Source organism: Centropristis striata, chromosome 11 (genome assembly GCF_030273125.1).
Source record: "Centropristis striata isolate RG_2023a ecotype Rhode Island chromosome 11, C.striata_1.0, whole genome shotgun sequence".
Taxonomy (NCBI): domain Eukaryota; kingdom Metazoa; phylum Chordata; class Actinopteri; order Perciformes; family Serranidae; genus Centropristis; species Centropristis striata.
Window position 1 is genome coordinate 2132342 of NC_081527.1, and position 19573 is coordinate 2151914.

Here is a 19573-nt window from a genome sequence, read left to right on the forward strand (position 1 = left end):
CACAATTGGTTCTGCTTGTCTTGGTTTCTATGGAGGGCGATTACGTTTTTATTAACACTGAACATAAGATGTTAAGATTATTTGTTGTAAGTCAACGCTAGCCCGCTGACGGGAGCCCGTATCAATCACATAGCAGTTAAACAAATCAAATAACAGGAATGATGCACATTTCAGTTGGTCTTGTTGGTGACGATAACTCCGCCCCCAGCCCCCTGACGTAAGTGGTTCATGGTTCAAGAAGAAAGCTCGTTGGGGCACCACTCTGTAAAACAGAAAAATATAGCCAATTCACCTAAATCAGTGTTCCAAATTGATAGTTTAGTAACTTGGTGAATTGGCTGTATTTTTCTGTTTTACAGATGGTGCCCCAACGAGCTATGACTTAGAGCCAATCAAGTCATATCATTTCTTGTAATTAATAATTATTTATGATAATTATTGATAATTCTTATAGCCATCTAACCACACTTTTGAACTGTGAGATCAACACAAGTGCTGCTCAGGATCATCCTTACATATTTGGTATCCTTATGGGAGGGATAGCATATATGATAACACCCTTTTATTAACATATTTGATGCCCTGTGAAAGGTATCATTTATTCATAAAAGAGCCATCTTTAATTTGTATCTGTAACCAGATAATCTTACATTAATACCCCAACATTTTTGGTGCCCCGTTGCGAGGCATAGAACATTAATGGGTGTTTCAGAATCTCAACAGACCCATTTTGGGAAAAACGGGGAACATAGGACCTTTTTTCTAAATAAGGGCTTTTCTAAAAAAGGGTCCTATGGGCCCGGGGAACATAGGGATGACCCCTTGTTGACTGTCTCTGGACCTACTTAAAGGCTTGTAAACTATGTTTCCAATTTCATCTCCTCTATCTGCTGCCGTTTGACTTCAAGCTGAGATTGAACATCATCATCACCTCCTATCTAGCTGCACTCCATTTAAAAATGTTTCCCCGCCCTTGCTGCTACATGAAAAGCAGTAGAGCCAAATGGAGCGCAGCCGCTCTTAATTTTCTGCTGTCCGTTTAACCTGCCAGTCACTAACTCGCCTGTCATTAACTCTTATGGGTCCTACACACACCCACTGCAGTTATAGCAAGCCTGCGTTTCATTAGTCATTTAAAATGCCCTCTGTGACTTCCCCTTGGCTCCTGGGGGCCTCGGGAGACTCCCCACCGCCAACATGAGGAGAATTTCCATCTGTCAGAAAGTTAACTCAGGTAAGATCTCAGAGGGTAGATCACCCACAATGCACCTGCCAATGGTTAGCTGGTAGAAATCTATGGAAAATTATATGTATTTATTTACCAGGGAAAATGCACATGAACTGACTCTTTAGAGAGACAATAATAAACAAGGGAAACACAGACTATTGGAACACATGGAGGGAAGGGAGCACCAGGTGAACTCAGACTATTGGAACACATGGAGGGAAGGGAGCACCAGGTGAACTCAGACTATTGGAACACATGGAGGGAAGGGAGCACCAGGTGAACACAGACTATTGGAACACATGGAGGGAAGGGAGCACCAGGTGAACACAGACTATTGGAACACATGGAGGGAAGGGAGCACCAGGTGAACACAGACTATTGGAACACATGGAGGGAAGGAGCACCAGGTGAACACAGACTATTGGAACACATGGAGGGAAGGGAGCACCAGGTGAACACAGACTATTGGAACACATGGAAGGAAGGGAGCACCAGGTGAACACAGACTATTGGAACACATGGAGGGAAGGGAGCACCAGGTGAACACAGACTATTGGAACACATGGAGGGAAGGGAGCACCAGGTGAACACAGACTATTGGAACACATGGAGGGAAGGGAGCACCAGGTGAACACAGACTATTGGAACACATGGAGGGAAGGAGCACCAGGTGAACACAGACTATTGGAACACATGGAGGGAAGGAGCACCAGGTGAACACAGACTATTGGAACACATGGAGGGAAGGGAGCACCAGGTGAGTACAGACTATTAGAACACATGGAGGGAAGGGAGCACCAGGTGAACTATTGGAACACATGGAGGGAAGGGAGCACCAGGTGAACACAGACTATTGGAACACATGGAGGGAAGGGAGCACCAGGTGAACACAGACTATTGGAACACATGGAGGGAAGGGAGCACCAGGTGAACACAGACTATTGGAACACATGGAGGGAAGGGAGCACCAGGTGAACACAATCTGTGATTAGGAGAGACAATCAGACAGATGACACACGGGGAAAAGCAAGTGACCTGAAACGAGAGGATAGTCCCTATTTCAAAATAAAACAGGAAATAAGGAGACCAGCACACAAAATAAAACACCATCTCGCCACGGTGTGACATTTCATTGATTATTATAGAGATCACAAACAGAAATGTATCGATCTGAAACAAATGCAGCTAATTACTAAGTGCCAACATATTGCAGGTGTCTGCAGAAGATGTCTTCACCTCATTGGAATCAGTCTGCAGGTGTTTCTGGTCATTTGAGAGCAGTGAGGCACTAAAACTACAACTGGTGGTCAATCAGTGGCCTCTGGGACATCTTACGTAGTACCAGGGGTTGAAGTGAGTGAATGAGGGGAAGTGAAACTCCTAATGAAAGACAGAGCCAGTTACTGTCAGTGTTAAGGAGCAGCTGCTCCTCCTTCCCCAGTTACCTTCCTAGTATATAAACCAGCATGTTTCAATCAACTCATTACTCCAGCCTGGTCGACTTTTGACCTCGGCTCACCTTTTTCTGGACTTTCTGTCTACTTGTTAATATACTACTGTCCAATTTGACTGCTTACCTGTCGCTGACCTTTACCTGCCTCATCATGTCACTAAACCTCCTCCAGCTGCTGTGGTTTTGGGTCCATATCTTGTTTCACTAAGTGATTATTGTGGCTTCCTCCCCCCTTAAAGTTATTAGATTTGTTTCGATTACAAATGGTACATACACATATTTTTACATTCAGTAATTTTATTGGAATCCCATTGGCTCTAGCAATCTTTTTTATCATCATTAATCATTATTAGTACATATTGCTTCAGCATGTCTTATCTACCAGCTTTACACCGTGTTTGGAGTGAGTTCCCCTCCATTCCTCTGCAGATTTGGTCAAAGATGTTCAGGTAAGTTGGCCTACAGTGTCCTCCAAAAAAAAAAAAAAACTACCTGGACGTATGTCGTCATATTTGAGTCAAAAGTTGCGTGTACCTGGACGTGTAAATCATTTCGTGTCACGCATACAGATTTCAGATTGCACTTGTTTGATCTTCGCGCACATATTCAGCAACGGAGTGAAGTAGAGGGAGGCGGAGCGAGTAAAAACAACAGCCTCTCGCCACCAGGGGGGGCTGCAGCCCCCCCAGCACCCCCACTTCCATCAATGAGTTACAAAGCCAAAACATGATACAATACAGCTTGTAGTCACACCTCGCTTCTGTGGGAACACAAACGTTGTTTTTTTATTTGCCATTGTGTTTTCTGATTTGTTGTTGTGTTTTCTGGTTTGTTGATGTGTTTTCTGGTTTGTTATGTTTTCTGATTTGTTGTTATGTTTTCTGATTTGTTGTTGTGTTTTTTGATTTGTTGTTGTGTTTTCTGGTTTGTTGTTGTGTTTTCTGGTTTGTTGTTATGTTTTCTGATTTGTTGTTGTGTTTTCTGATTTTTTGTTGTGTTTCTGATTTGTTGTTATGTTTTCTGATTTGTTGTTGTGTTTTTTGATTTGTTGTTGTGTTTTCTGGTTTGTTGTTGTGTTTTCTGGTTTGTTGTTATGTTTTCTGATTTGTTGTTGTGTTTTCTGATTTTTTGTTGTGTTTCTGATTTGTTGTTGTGTTTTCTGATTTGTTGTTGTGTTTTCTGATTCGTTGTTGTGTTTTCTGATTTGTTGTTGTGTTTTCTGGTTTGTTATGTTTTCTGATTTGTTGTTGTGTTTTCTGATTTTTTGTTGTGTTTCTGATTTGTTGTTGTGTTTTCTGATTTGTTGTTATGTTTTCTGACTTGTTGTGTTTTTTGATTTGTTGTTGTGTTTTCTGATTTGTTGTGTTTTTGATTTGTTGTTGTGTTTTTGATTTGTTGTTGTGTTTTCTGACTTGTTGTCTTTTCTGATTTGTTGCTGTGTTTCTGACTTTTTGTATGTTTTCAGATTTGTTGCTGTGTTTCTGACTTGTTGTGTTTTCTGTTTTGTTGTTGTGTTTTTGATTTGTTGTTGTGTTTCTGATTTGTTGCTGTGTTTCTGATTTGTTGTTGTGTTTTCTGACTTGTTGTTCTGTTTTCTGGTTTGCCACCATAATAAAGACATCACCTTATAATTCTAAAGTGTAAACTACTTGCTACAGAAAGTTTCTACTCAACATCTCATAAACAACAGTAAGTAGTTGTGGGCTCTTCAACTTGGATTTTCAACTTTTTCCCTTTCATATTCATATTCATATTTGTTCCAGTTGTGTGTCTTTGCAGCTTTGTGCAGCCCTGAGAGCAGCTAGCTTCAAAGCACTCACCAAAATGATACTTTCTGCTTTATAAGAAGGAAGAGAAGACTGCAGACATGGATAATGGTGAAGAACGGAGAATAAACAGACAGCTAAAAGTCAGCCAGGATGTGGGCTGCTTTTCTTTTTTAACTGTGTTGAAAAAGCAGACACATATCTGTCATTCATGCTGACTGATGTGTGTGTGTCTGAGGTTTGTTTTTGGAGTGATATAATCAATCATTTAAATAAACTTAACAAGGAATAACAGGACAGTGATGAAGCTGTTTGCCAGCCTGTTGAAGAACATATTTCAGTATGAAAAAAGAAAAAAAAAAGCAGGCAGAGTTGTGTCGCTCATGTTGAATGATGTATTTACAGCTGAAGTTTGTTTTTTTGACTGACATGTTCCATCTGTTCAACCAACCGAAGACGAGCTGCAGGCCACAGATCAAACTCTACGCCAGCTTGTTAAAAAAATACTAAAAAACACATTTCAAAGCCATCCGACGGAGTCAAAGATGAAATGAACTGCGACACCAACAGCGTTTGACTCAGCATATACAAGTTGTTGATTTCAAATTAGCAGTTGTTCCTCGCTAACAGTCACATCTCCATCAGTGTCTCAAATGTTTACAGATTTAACCTTTTCAGATCAGCAAACAGACATTTTCCTGTGATATCGTCCATCTGCTGTTGGAACTGACTCATTTTTATGTGTGAAGTCACGTGTCGATGTTTGAACCAAAAAGAAAACTTCTGTTTCTTTGTAACAACCCAAGTGTGAGTCTAGGGCAGGGGTCTCAAACTGGCGGCCCGCGGTCCAGTTGCGGCCCTCGTGATGATATTTTGTGGCCCCCACCTTGATATGAAAGTTTAATGTGAGTTTTATATGAATGGCACTTTACTGTGTTGTGTGTGGAAGGTCCCTTTAATTACTTTTTGTGGTAATTTTGTCTTTTTTTGGTAATTTTTCTGTCTTTTTGTGGTAATTTTGTGTCTTTTTTATAATTTTGTGTCTTTTTTTAATAATTTTGTGTCTTTTTTGATAATTTTGTGTCTTTTTTATAATTGTGTGTCTTTTTTAATAATTCTGTGTCTTTTTTATAATTTTGTGTCTTTTTTGATAATTCTGTGTCTCTTTTTGGTCACTTTGTGTCTTTTTAAAATAATTGTGTGTCTTCTTTAAGTAATTAAAGAGTAATTAAATATTGTTTCTTTTTGGTAATTTTGTGTATTTTTTGGTAATTTTGTGTCTTTTTAAAATAATTTTGCCTTTTTTAATAATTTTGTTTCTTTTTGGTCATTTTGTGTCTTTTTTAATATAATTTTTTTAATAATTTTGTCTTTTTTAGTAATTTTGTGTCTTTTTTGGTCATTTTGTGTATTTTTGGGTAATATTAGGTCTTTTTTAAATAATTTTGTGTCTTTTTTGATAATTTTGTGTCTTTTTTATAATTGTGTGTCTTTTTTGATAATTCTGTGTCTTTTTTATAATTTTGTGTCTTTTTTAATAATTTTGTGTCTTTTTTGATAATTTTGTGTCTTTTTTATAATTTTGTGTCTTTTTTGATAATTTTGTGTCCGTTTTATAATTTTGTGTCTTTTTTAATAATTTTGTGTCTTTTTTGATAATTTTGTGTCTTTTTTAATAATTGTGTGTCTTTTTTAATAATTCTGTGTCTTTTTTATAATTTTGTGTCTTTTTTGATAATTCTGTGTCTCTTTTTGGTCACTTTGTGTCTTTTTAAAATAATTGTGTGTCTTCTTTAAGTAATTAAAGAGTAATTAAATATTGTTTCTTTTTGGTAATTTTGTGTATTTTTTTGGTAATTTTGTCTTTTTTAATAATTTTGTGTCTTTTTTAATAATTTAGTTTCTTTTTGGTCATTTTGTGTCTTTTTTAATATCATTTTTTAAATAATTTTGTCTTTTTTAGTCATTTTGTGTCTTATTTTGGTAATTTTGTGTATTTTTGGGTAATATTAGGTCTTTTTTTAAATAATTTTGTGTCTTTTTTGATAATTCTGTGTCTTTTTTATAATTTTGTGTCTTTTTTGATAATTCTGTGTCTTTTTTAATAATTTTGTGTCTTTTTTGGATAATTTTGTGTCTTTTTTATAATTGTGTGTCTTTTTTGATAATTCTCTGTCTGTTTTATAATTTTGTGTCTTTTTTGATAATTTTGTGTCCGTTTTATAATTTTGTGTCTTTTTTAATAATTTTGTGTCTTTTTTGATAATTTTGTGTCTTTTTTAATAATTGTGTGTCTTTTTTAATAATTCTGTGTCTTTTTTATAATTTTGTGTCTTTTTTGATAATTCTGTGTCTCTTTTTGGTCACTTTGTGTCTTTTTAAAATAATTGTGTGTCTTCTTTAAGTAATTAAAGAGTAATTAAATATTGTTTCTTTTTGGTAATTTTGTGTATTTTTTTGGTAATTTTGTCTTTTTTAATAATTTTGTGTCTTTTTTAATAATTTAGTTTCTTTTTGGTCATTTTGTGTCTTTTTTAATATCATTTTTTAAATAATTTTGTCTTTTTTAGTCATTTTGTGTCTTATTTTGGTAATTTTGTGTATTTTTGGGTAATATTAGGTCTTTTTTTAAATAATTTTGTGTCTTTTTTGATAATTCTGTGTCTTTTTTGATAATTCTGTGTCTTTTTTGATAATTGTGTGTCTTTTTTAATAATTCTGTGTCTTTTTTTATAATTTTGTGTCTTTCTTGATAATTCTCTGTCTCTTTTTGGTCACTTTGTTTCTTTTTAAAATAATTGTGTGTCTTCTTTAAGTAATTAAAGAGTAATTAAATATTGTTTCTTTTTGGTAATTTTGTGTATTTTTGGTAATTTTGTGTCTTTTTAAAATAATTTTGCCTTTTTTAATAATTTTGTTTCTTTTTGGTCATTTTGTGTCTTTTTTAATAGAATTTTTTTAATAATTTGGCCTTTTTTAGTAATTTTGTGTCTTTTTTTGGTCATTTTGTGTATTTTTGGGTAATATTAGGTCTTTTTTTAATAATTTTGTGTCTTTTTTGATAATTTTGTGTCTTTTTTAATAATTTTGTGTCTTTTTTGATAATTTTGTGTCTTTTTTATAATTGTGTGTCTTTTTTAATAATGTTGTGTCTTTTTTATAATTCTGTGTCTTTTTTAATAATTCTGTGTCTTTTTTATTATTTTGTGTCTTTTTTGATAATTCTGTGTCTCTTTTTGGTCACTTTGTGTCTTTTTAAAATAATTGTGTGTCTTCTTTAAGTAATTAAAGGGTAATTAAATATTGTTTCTTTTTGGTAATTTTGTGTATTTTTTGGTAATGTTGTGTCTTTTTAAAATAATTTTGTCTTTTTTAATAATTTTGTTTCTTTTTGGTCATTTTGTGTCTTTTTTAATATAATTTTTAAAATAATTTTGTCTTTTTTAGTAATTTTTCTGTCTTTTTTTGGTCATTTTGTGTATTTTTGGGTAATATTAGGTCTTTTTTTTAATAATTTTGTGTCTCCTTTGGTAATTGCTCCCTTCCCTCCATGTGTTCCAATAGTCTGTGTTTCCTTGTCTTGGTCCAGTGTGTTTGACTCCGTCACCTTACCAGCCAGTTATCTCCTTCTCGCCACAGTTTGTCTTCTTTTTGCCCTTTTGGATTCCTCACTAGAGTGATTTTTCTTTGTAATTTTTTAGTTTTTAGCTTTTTAAGTCAGCCGTTTTGTTTCTCCACCTTTGGAGCGACTTTCCTTTGTTAGATTTCTACTCAGAGTCAGGTGTTTCATAGCCCTTTTCTTTCACTCTGTGAGGTTTTCCTGACTTGAGCCCGGCCTGAAAACCTCCCATGGAGTCAGTCCATACTGCAGGTCTACCACCTGAGTCAGATAATCCTCCAACATTTCCTCCTGCTCCTCAGAGAGAACCACTCTGTTGCTGCTCCAGTGACCTCCAGTGGAAGGATGACTGGACTCTGCTCTCTCAGCTGCTGCAGTGATTTGCAGTGTGTGTTCAGTGTTACATGGCAGATCCCAGAGCCGTCCATCATCTCACTGACTGGCCCTTCTTTCTGACCTCATCACATGCTTTTTTTAAAAACACCTCTGTCAGTCCTTCTGTTCCACTACCTAGTCATTCTGTAACATTATTAAAATCAAGTAAGTGTTCTTATTTGTATGTAAGGGGATGGTTCTAATACTTTTTAAGATATGTTACAACCCACCCGCCCCTGTCACCCAGATCAATGACAGTACTGCAGATCAGAAAAAAAATTATTTTGTGCAGTTTGTTTCTGACAGAATGTTGCATTGGATTCTGTTATTGAGGTAGTTGTCAATACTGTAGTTGAAACACAAAATAATACAACAACTCACACGGATTAAACACGGGAAACGCAACTGTGGCCGCCGTCATACATACTGTACTGCTACAGAGCTAACTGTTAGCCTGTTAGCAATTTGTAGACTGGACGTTAAGGGGTTAACATCCCCTCTGGCATTAAATCCACCGTCGACTCCAGACTGTACATGAATTTATTCCGTGAGCGTCGTTGGTCCAGTGAATTACATTAGTCCCTCCACAGCAGATGATTAAAACATGCTCTTCCTGTCTGCAGATTGCTGCTGTAAGCTGGAGGTCGCCTCCCAACTATCCGTGTGACCAATTTCCATTTTATGTCCTGCTGTGACACAAACGGGAATTACCGTGACCTCCCCCATTGATTGGCTGGGACATCATTTCCAGGCGTCCCATAATTAGGACTGGAGTTAATCCCTCTCTGTCTCGTCCCTGCTGCAGTTTTCTGACCTCTGTCAGAGATAAGGAGCACACCTTCCTTCAGCTGATAAACCTTTCTTTTCAGGAGACTTTGTTAGAACCTCGCCCTCCATTTCTAACTGGCTGGTTTGTCTCTGAGTCAATCAGCAGCTAATTAAGAATACCTCACGCTGCTCCTCTCTGTCTGTCTCCCAGTGGGAATATCTGCTCTCAAACATTCTTGTTCCCTTGTGGTTGAAAACGCTGAAAGAATGGTCGTAATACAATACAGTGAACCTGTGAGGTTATAAAATCTGGGAGCAAGATTAAAAATATTTATCTGAGCTTTATTTAAATGTGTCATCTCTGCTAGACCAGTAGTTCTCAACCTTTTAGAGTGGCGACCCACAATCTAACATCATGTTGTCTCACTGAACAGAATCTCACAGTTCAGATCAGACAAACTCAGTTGATACGACGAATTTTGGACAAATAATGAAGCAGACAACAACTAAAACATCTCTCTGTCTGTTCATTTATATTTTATTGTTATTTTTAACTTGATACTTTGGGATTTGTCAGAAAAGACACAAAATTACCTAAAAAATTTCATAAAATTAAGCAAAAAAGGACTCAAATTGACCACAAAAAGACACAAATTGACCAAAAAAGAGACAAAATGACCAAAAAAAGAAACAAAATGGCCCAAAAAAGAAACAAAATGACCAAAAAAAAGACACAAAATGACTAAAAAAAAAGACACAAAAGGACCAAAAAAGGAAACAAAATGACCAAAAAAAACACAAAATGACAAAAAACACACACAATGACACAAAAAGGACTCAAATTGACCAAAAAAAGACACAAATTGACCAAAAAAGAGACAAAATGACCAAAAAAAGAAACAAAATGGCCCAAAAAAGAAACAAAATGATCAAAAAAAGACACAAAATGACTAAAAAAAAGACACAAAAGGACCAAAAAAAGGAAACAAAATGACCAAAAAAGACATAAATTGGCCAAAAAATGATCAAAAAAGACACAAAATGACCAAAAATGACACAAAATGACAAAAAAAAACACAAAATGACAAAAAAACACACAATGACACAAAAAAGACACAAAATTACCAAAAAAAGACTTTAAATAACCAAAAAGACTAAAACACATGAACACTTTAACACAGTGGAGACAGAGCTGACTATCAAAATGATTTGGCGACCCCCAGAAATCAAGGTTGAGAATAGCTCTGCAGAATCCTCAGAATCAACATCAACCAATAACACAAGCGACTTCCTGTTCCTTTCTAAACAACTAGACAGAATGAACGTGAGAACCTAAAACCCCGTTTGTTTCTCCCAGTTGGCACGACAACACATAACTGGAGTTTTACAAATTCTCCACTTTCCCCGGAGTTTTTAGAAATAATCGTTTTCTGTGATAAAAACAGAGTTTTCGTGTAAATGAGAGGCCAAACCACATGGAAATATCTGAGTTTTCCCTTGGTGTATACGGTGCCAAAGCCCAAACAGAATCCTCACAGTGGAATAAAACCGTGTGTCAGTTGTCATCAGAAACCACATTTTCACCAGGCTCATCAGTCATATTTCATGTCTGAAACTGTATTTGTCCTACAGTCATTACCGTCTGATTATGTCCCTGAGTTACCGCCACACAATCCCCCAGTGTTGCCTGGTAATATTAATGCTGTTGGTATTGCGCTTCAAAATGAGTTTAATCTAAAAAGTGATTGAATTTCAAGTAAGTAATTAAAGTAAGTAATTTGAGGAAGTAATTGAACCTAATATTGGGGCCAATTATTCATGGTGTGCAGAAACTTGTTAATTGAGGTACGAGGAAGCAAAGATCCATTATCAGAGTGGAGCGTCTGTTTAATAAGAGCCTCAGCTTCACTGGGAGGAGAGAGACGCGAGGCTCACCACCAGATTGAATTTTCTTCCTGCTTTTGATGCTGATTGGCTCATTAGTTGCTGTTGGTTTCTCACATTATGACTCTGTGTTCTCTTACAGTAGATTCATGAGAGCTGCTAATTCTTATTTTGGTCAGGAGGACACACTTGTTCTCCATGCTGCCATTTTGGGGATTTTTGTGTTTATTTCCACAACGAGCTGTAACAGAATGCTTTAATCTGAGCTTTATGTGAGACTAAAAATACTGAGAGTGCCCTTATCCAAGTGGAAGGATTGGCAGCGTATACAACCCCCTCCAACTACTCCTTTTTGTTGTTGAAAAAGACACAAAATGACCAAGAATGACACATAGTTACCAAAAAACACACACAATTATTTAAAAAAAGACACCAAATGACCAAGAATGACACATAGTTACCAAAAAACACACACAATTATTTAAAAAAAGACACAAAATGACCAAAAAATACACATTATTACCAAAAAAGACACAAAATTCTTTTAAAAAAGACACAAAATGACCAAATAAATACACATAATTTTGTAGCTTTTATATAATCTTGATCTTTATTATTTATAGTTTTCATTTCAACTTTTTTCCCCCCATTATTTTTATCACATCTTTTACTTCTGTTTTTGCTGCTGTGACAAGGTAATTTGTGGGATCAGTAAAGTAAAATCTAATTTTAAATGTACAGTTGTAATGCATTATATACATCATATATATATATATATATATATATATATATATATTTGGTTGGTTGGTTGGTTGAATAGATGGTTGGTTGGTTGGTTGGTTGGTTGGTTGGTTGGTTGGATAGATGGTCGGTTGGTTGGTTGGTTGGTTGATTGGTTGGTTGGATGGTTTGGTGGTTGGTTGGTTGGTTGGTTGGTTGGTTGGATGGTTGGTTGTTTGGTTGGTTGGTTGGTTGGTTGGTTGGATGGTTGGTTGGTTGGTTGGTTGTATATATATATATTATGACCAGGCATTATGATTATGATACTTGACCTCATATTTTCCATAAATTGCTTTCAAATGTGTTATATTTATTAATATACATCATTATGAATATGTATGAGTGCTTCAAACAATAATTAGTCTGTTGTATAAGCAGATTATAACAGATGTTTTCTATTATGCTCACTTTACTCGTAATTACCAACCATAATCATACCAAACATCAACTCACAAAACATGAGCATAAACAATCACAAGTGCTGCAGTCAAGTGTTAGAAACAGTTCAATGTGAGTCAATTATCACTGAACGTTGTTTCTGTTTTATCAGTGAACATAAGTGAATAAAACATAACAGAGTCAGATGGAGGTGATAAATGATGTGGTGCAAAGGCTTCAGATGAGTCTGTGTGGTGTCACAGATGTGATGAGTTTATTATATGTGTCTGTAGACGAAGTAAAGGGGAGGAGTCTGAAGAACATTCAACAGAAAATATGAGGGACAGAAAACATTCATGATAAAAAGGGAAAATAACTATAACAAAGGCAGATATACATATGACTGTTATTATGTTTACCATCCATCCATCCATCCATCCATCCATCCATCCATCCATCCAACCAACCAACCAACCAACCAACCAACCAACCAACCAACCAACCAACCAACCAACCAACCAACCAACCAACCAACCAACCAACCAACCAACCAACCAACCAACCAACCAACCAACCAGGCAACACGCCTGCCTCGTCCCATCCTACTTGTACACTTGAATAAATATAATTTTGTACAATCAAATTAAAAGGATTATATCTTTGGTTTTACATGACCTCGGAACGTCAAACAAAAAACTGGAGAAAGTTTCAAGTCTGTAACTTGGAGTGAAGTCGACAGCAGCACTCCACGTGACCTCTTTTTTTTTTTTTTTTTTACGTCCACGTCCACAAGGAAATAAAATCAATTAGTTTAACAATCTCCTCATTTAAAATGTTGATACAATCAGTGTAATCTCCGTCTGACTCACATTAATGTTTAATTGCCTTATATTTTCCAATTACATATGACCAAAGTTTTTGATTTTTGATTGAATCAACCATACTGCTGGTGGAATTGAAGAATAATTAGAGCTCTGTTGTTAAGCAGCATATCAGCAAAGATCAGGCTACGTCACAGACGGTGACAATATGACATTTGACCAATCAGCATGATAATAATATAGTAATATAAACTTTATAATGTGAATATAGTAATATTAACTTTACCTCCAAAGTAAAAATGAAAAATTTAGAAAAAAAATCTGCACGAAACAGTCGTACAAAGAGGGGAGGGAGGTAATATTTCAAGACAGAAGTTGCACATTTACTAGATAAAAGTGGCAAATATGCGTGTAAAGTCAAAAAAAGTGGGAAAAAACAACTTTTTTCTCTAAGATTCACCACTTCAAATCTTGGGGGGGAGGGTTTACATATTCTGGCTGTATGTATTTTCCTCCAATATTCTCTAGGGTTGATATTTGAAGTTTGCAAGTATTTCAATAAGTGCCCTATTAACCCTCAAGGCACCTTAGTGACCAAACGTGTACATTCAGCTAATTTTATGTGTTTGATTCTCAATAAATCAGTCAGTTTAAATGCTAATTGTATGACTTTTGTGACTTTTTGGTCTTTTTTACATCTATTGTTTTGTCATTATGCGTCTTTTTTAGTGATATTTTTTTCATCTATCTTTGGTCAATTTGTGTCTTTTGGTAATTTTGTGACTTTTTGGTCATTTTTACATCTATTTTTTGTCATTTTGTGTCTTTTGGTCATTTGGTGACTTTTTAAGTCATTTATACATCTATTTTTTTGTCATTTGCGTCTTTTTTAGTCATTGCTACATCTACTTTTTTGTCATTTTGTGTATTTTTTAGCCATTTTTTCCATGTATTTTTGGTCATTTTGTGTCTTTGGGTGACTTTTTTAGTCATTTTTACATCTACAGTCATGGAAACATTCTTGATAATAACCAAAAACATTACCAAAAAAACCATGTGAAATGTCTAGATACCGGCGTTCTCCCCCTGAAAGCCTGAGAGTCTGTTTATTGTTGAAATTAACAGCAAACTTTTTTTTTTGTCTTTGAAATGAAGTCTGGCCAGAGCTCAGTCGGAGCACCAAACTCTGCTGGCAGAGCAGCAGAATGCTTCCAGTGAGTGTTGTTCTCCATCATTGCCAGATTAATCAGCGCCGTGGTTCTCTGCCATGACTAACGTTTGTCTGTGTGCAGCGGCTGAAACAACTCATGGAGAAAATGAGTATGTTGGACGAGCCAACCTGGCTCCTCCAGAGTGCAGAGAGAGCTGAGAGTCTGTTATCCTGCCAGGCCTTTAAAGAAGCTCCGTCCCAAAGGCCAACACAGAAACATCATCCAAGGCTGATTCACCCAAACACACAACCACACAACCCTGCAGACCAGCAACACCTGTACCTGCAAAACACAAACACGTTTTAACCTTGATATGGACATTAGTTAGGGCCTCGGGGCAATCGCTCCGAGCACTGGTCCCATCCAGCATTAGCTGTAGGGACCAGTGCTGCACTACTGTTATACTGTGGATTTCTTCTTCTTCCTCTTCTGGACGCAATTTCGTCCCGCTACTAGTCCTACAACTTAAAGAGTTGCAGGACAAATTATATATCAAAACGTGCGGTTTGATCGGGATCGGTGTGCTATTACTTTTCTCTACAGAATACGAATTTTTCACGACGTAAATCGTGAAAAACTGCCCAGAATTTTGCATTGAAGTGAATGGGACGGTTGGAAAAAAATGAGTGAAAAAGAACAATAATTGGAGATTTTTAAACGTCTACTTCTCCGGCATAATTTCACCTAGAGACTCCATTTAAACTTTAAACAGTAGACACAAGTCTTGTGTATCGGTGTATTAATCCACGTTTTGATAGGTCATATCGTTTTTTATCAATCCCTGTTCAATGACCATGATCATTTTTGGAGAAATTCTGAGATTATAATGGGTGTGTATTGCACGAAATGTTCGTGTCACAGTGTGTGACATCATCGCCAGAGTGTAGAGGGAGAGAAAAAATTGTCAAAAAATAAATTTTAAAACTGCGCTCCAGGCCGCAAATTCCACTCTACAGAAATAATTTATACATAGAAACGTAGGAAAATGAGTCTTCTCACTCACAATCCTCTGGTAAAGCTGTCAGAGTTATAGTTTGGGCGTAGGACGCACAGATGATCCACCAACACCACCAACAGCCTCATTGGCTCCCATATTAAAAACACAGGAAGACTTCTGAAAAAGGGAGATGGAACAGTTTTTTTAGATCGCTCTAACAAAGCTATTTTTTCATTTTTCTTAAAAAAAACAAACATATGTAGACGTTCAGGAAGAACTCAGGACGCTCAAAGTGAAGTCGGATCAATGATAGGTATTATGGTTTTGCCAAAAATGCTTTCTGTTCGAGGCCAGAAATTCCAGTCTGTCCACCTCTGCTGTCACTGAGCCAGAACAGGTGTCAGTTAATTCTGTTGATTGCTCTGCTCTGATTGGTCGACCGCAAAGCCTTTGATGCTTTGATGTGATTACAGTTACAGATACACTCACACACATAAGGGCGCTTAACTCCTCCAGATACACACACACACACACACACACACACACATTTTGAGGTTAAAGGTCATAGGTTGCTGTATAAATAAATACTTGTAAAGGAATGCTTGTTGTAGGTGTGCTCCTTGTATATTATATAGTATCATAACATTACTAGTATTAATTGTTATAAATCTCTGAAGAATCTCATCATAGTGTACACACACCGGCAGTAGCCCCCGTGGCCCTTTCACAATTTCCCCAGAGCAAATTTTCTAGTTCGTCATGTTGCAGATATTATTTTTAATTACCTTCTAATCCAGGGGTTTCAGAGTCAATTTACCTGGTGGCCGCTGGACGCAGTATCAAAATCATCAAAAAAAGACACAAAATGACACAAAAAAGACACAAAATTACCCAAAAAAGACACAAAATGACTGAAAAAACACTAAATTACTACAATTTTTTTTTAGAAAAAATACACAAAATTACCACTGTGATAGAACATTGGTAACTGACGAACTTAGGAGAAGCAAGACTTGTTTCTTATTAAGAATCCTATCTGACAAGGAAATATTTGATTTCTGCAACTTTCTTGCCTCTACTGGACTACGGTGATCTGCTTTTTATGAATGCAAGAGAACTTGCTCAACAACTGACGAATGAAATGAAAAGCACAGCTGATGTTTTATGAGACAGAAAGATGACATTTATAAATTGATTTAACAACCACTAGAAAGGTAATATCAGTTCAGCCTCTGTTCTTTTCACAGCTTGGCATTTGTCTGGCATTTACTGTAACACATGTTCCTTTAATCTGTGTCACATCATACAGTCAGTAACATTCAGGAGGTCCATTGTAGCTTAATGTCTGTATAATAATAATAATAATAATAATAATGACCTTGATAATGATTTTGGTTATCATCAATAAAACCATGTTAAATGTCTAGATATCAGCTCTTAAATTAAACTCTTATCAGCTATTTTTGTTGTTATCATTATATTTGTCCAAAACAAATTAACCTTTAGTTGAACCAGACATTAAAATGAACAAGAAATTAGAGAAAACAACTGTCTAATAACCTTTTTCAAGACTGCATTTTTTGTCATCTCCTGTCTTTTTTGATCATTTTTACATCTACTTTTTTTTTCATTTTGTGTCTTTTTTAGTCATTTTTGTCATCTATTTGTGTATTATATTTGAATTTCACCTTCATATGTTCATATTTGCAATCTATGTTTACATTTTTCAGGTCCAAAACAGTTCATTGAGTATATTTGTAGTTTTTATTGTCATAAATGGTAGAATTTTATTTCAGATTTCATGATTTTTGTGTATTTTTGGGCTCAATATGTTAATAAAGTGGGTTAAATTGCAAAAATAACAGTCAGATCATGTTGAAGTTGTGCTGAGAAAGTACCAAATACCAAACACGAGTATAGTAAATATTACATGGCATATAAAGGGCTCTGGTTGACAGGTTCTCATCCTTCTGTTGTTCATTATTCCATATAAAAGCAGTTTTTTTTCCAGCAGTGGGCAACAGAGTGTAGCACCACTGCAGGAAAGGCGCAATCAAGTCATGTAAAATGTTTAAAAAAAAAAAAAAAAGGAATGTTGGAGAGAAAGATGAGGAATAAGAATGAAAAGAGAAGCAGGAGGTGTTAATCAGATGTACATATTGTGGAACTACATTACTAATGAATGGAAATCTTTCCTGTTAAGCTCATGTCTCCAACACACTCAGGACGTCCATCAGGGTCGCATGAATACTTTATAGCCCCAATGTTTATTCATTGTGTAAACCCCGTCTATCATTAAGTCAATTCAACCTCAAATAGAAAGAAGAAACTGTGATTTTTTTTCTTGTCTTCTGTCTTACTTTGGAAGACTCTCTGTGCTCAAAGTAAAAAAAAAATCATGGATTTGTCATGTGCCTGGCAGCTCTCTCCGTGGAGGACATAGAAGATCTCTATCTATTCGGAACCTTTTGTCTTTTGCTGATTGGATTATGCTTTGTACTTTTTTATTGAGAAACACAAAATACAGTGGCAGCTGTTCAAAGACAACAAGGCTTGTTCGTTCGCCGCTTCTCCATCCGAAGTTTGTTGTATGTATGTTTATGTATATGTCTATTTTTTTTTTTTTCTATTGCCTGTAAAGCAGCGGTCTCAAACTCAAAACACCTGGGGGCCGCTGGAGGCAGAATCAAAATAACCAAAAAAAGGCACAAAATGACAGAAAAAACTAACTTACTTAAAAAAGATACAAAATGACCAAAACAAGACACAAAATTACTAAAAAAAGATATAAAATGACCAAAAAAAAGACACAAAAAGACACAAAATTACCAAAAAAAGACACACAATTACCAAAAAAGACACACAATTATTAAAAAAGACAACGCAATAGTAAAAAATATACAAACTTATTAAAAAAGACACAAAATTACCAAAAAAGACACAAAATTATTGAAAAAAAGACAACACAAATATTAAATAAGACACAAAATTACCACAAAAAAAGACACAAAATGACGAACAGCCGCGGCTGCGAGTTTGAGACTCGTCTCTTTTAAAGTAACTTAGTGTCCTTTTTGGTAATTCTGTGTATTTTTTTTGTTATTTTTTGTCTTTTTAAAGTAATTTAGTGTTTTTTCAGTCATTTTGTGTCTTTTTTTGGTCATTTTGTGTCTTTTTGGTCATTCTGATACTGCCTCCAGCAGCCCCAAGTAATTTGAGTTTGAGACACCAACAACCACATTCAAAGTCACTTAAACCACCTTTCTTCCTCATCCTGATACTCACTTTGAACTCCAGCAGCTCGTCGACATGTCTACATGTCTAATTGCATTGTCTAGTTATTAAAGTGGCCAGTGAGCGTTAGTATTTATGATAAATACACATCCTCATACTACACTTTTAATCTCTCTCTCTTTCTGTCTCTCTTTTCCTTTTTATTTCTATGTTTTATGAAGTGTCTGAACCCAACCACGGCTCCTTTTAAACTGGGGAGCACAGAACAATCAAGAGGCTGAACCCTCTGAATAGTAAGTCGCAAGTTTCTGTTGCAAATATTAATTTCTTTTGCATTATCTGTGCTTTCCTCGATAACATATTCTGGTGCATCCTGGAGAGCCAGCTGCTCTCAGCACATCACAGCCAAGACAAGAACACTTTTTTTATGAAGCACGTATGGAGGCTTGTTTGTTTAAGGGCGAGTGACGTTCTATCGAAAATTTCCAGCAGGGGGCGCTAAGTTTGGCTGCAAAAGCATTTTGTTCCATTCATTTCAATGCAAAATGAGAAAACTTCTCCCTTGATTTATTAGCTCAGAAATGTTTTTTAGGACAACACTATGGTCTCAATCACTAGTAAAAAATCTTCCTCAAGACAATCTGATGTTAGTAGTGTAAATAATGGCCCCATTTAGAAGAAAATAGAAGATAAAGAATCGTATGATTTGGGGCGGGGCTACCTTTGATTGACAGGTCACTAACGAGACAAGCTGTCATCAGAAGAGATTCAGAACAATGCGTATCCACGGCAACGTGTCAATAAGGTTATATATAACGTTATATAGATATAATAAAAGGAGGTTTAGCGGTTTGGTCTCATAACTTTGAGCCTTTCACTGTATTTTCACTTAATGACAGTTTATTTGAACGAGTGTTGGCGTGATTTATGAACATATATGAAGCACAATGGATCCCTAAAACAGTGAGTCCAAGCACAGTAGAAAAAATATTGTTTTTTTATTAAAAATAAGTAAAAAAAAGTCATCATCATCATGCCAGTATTCATCAGCACATTTATTTTTAGATTACATTTTTTTATTGCCCCTCATTAAACTGCTCTACAAATACTACATATTAA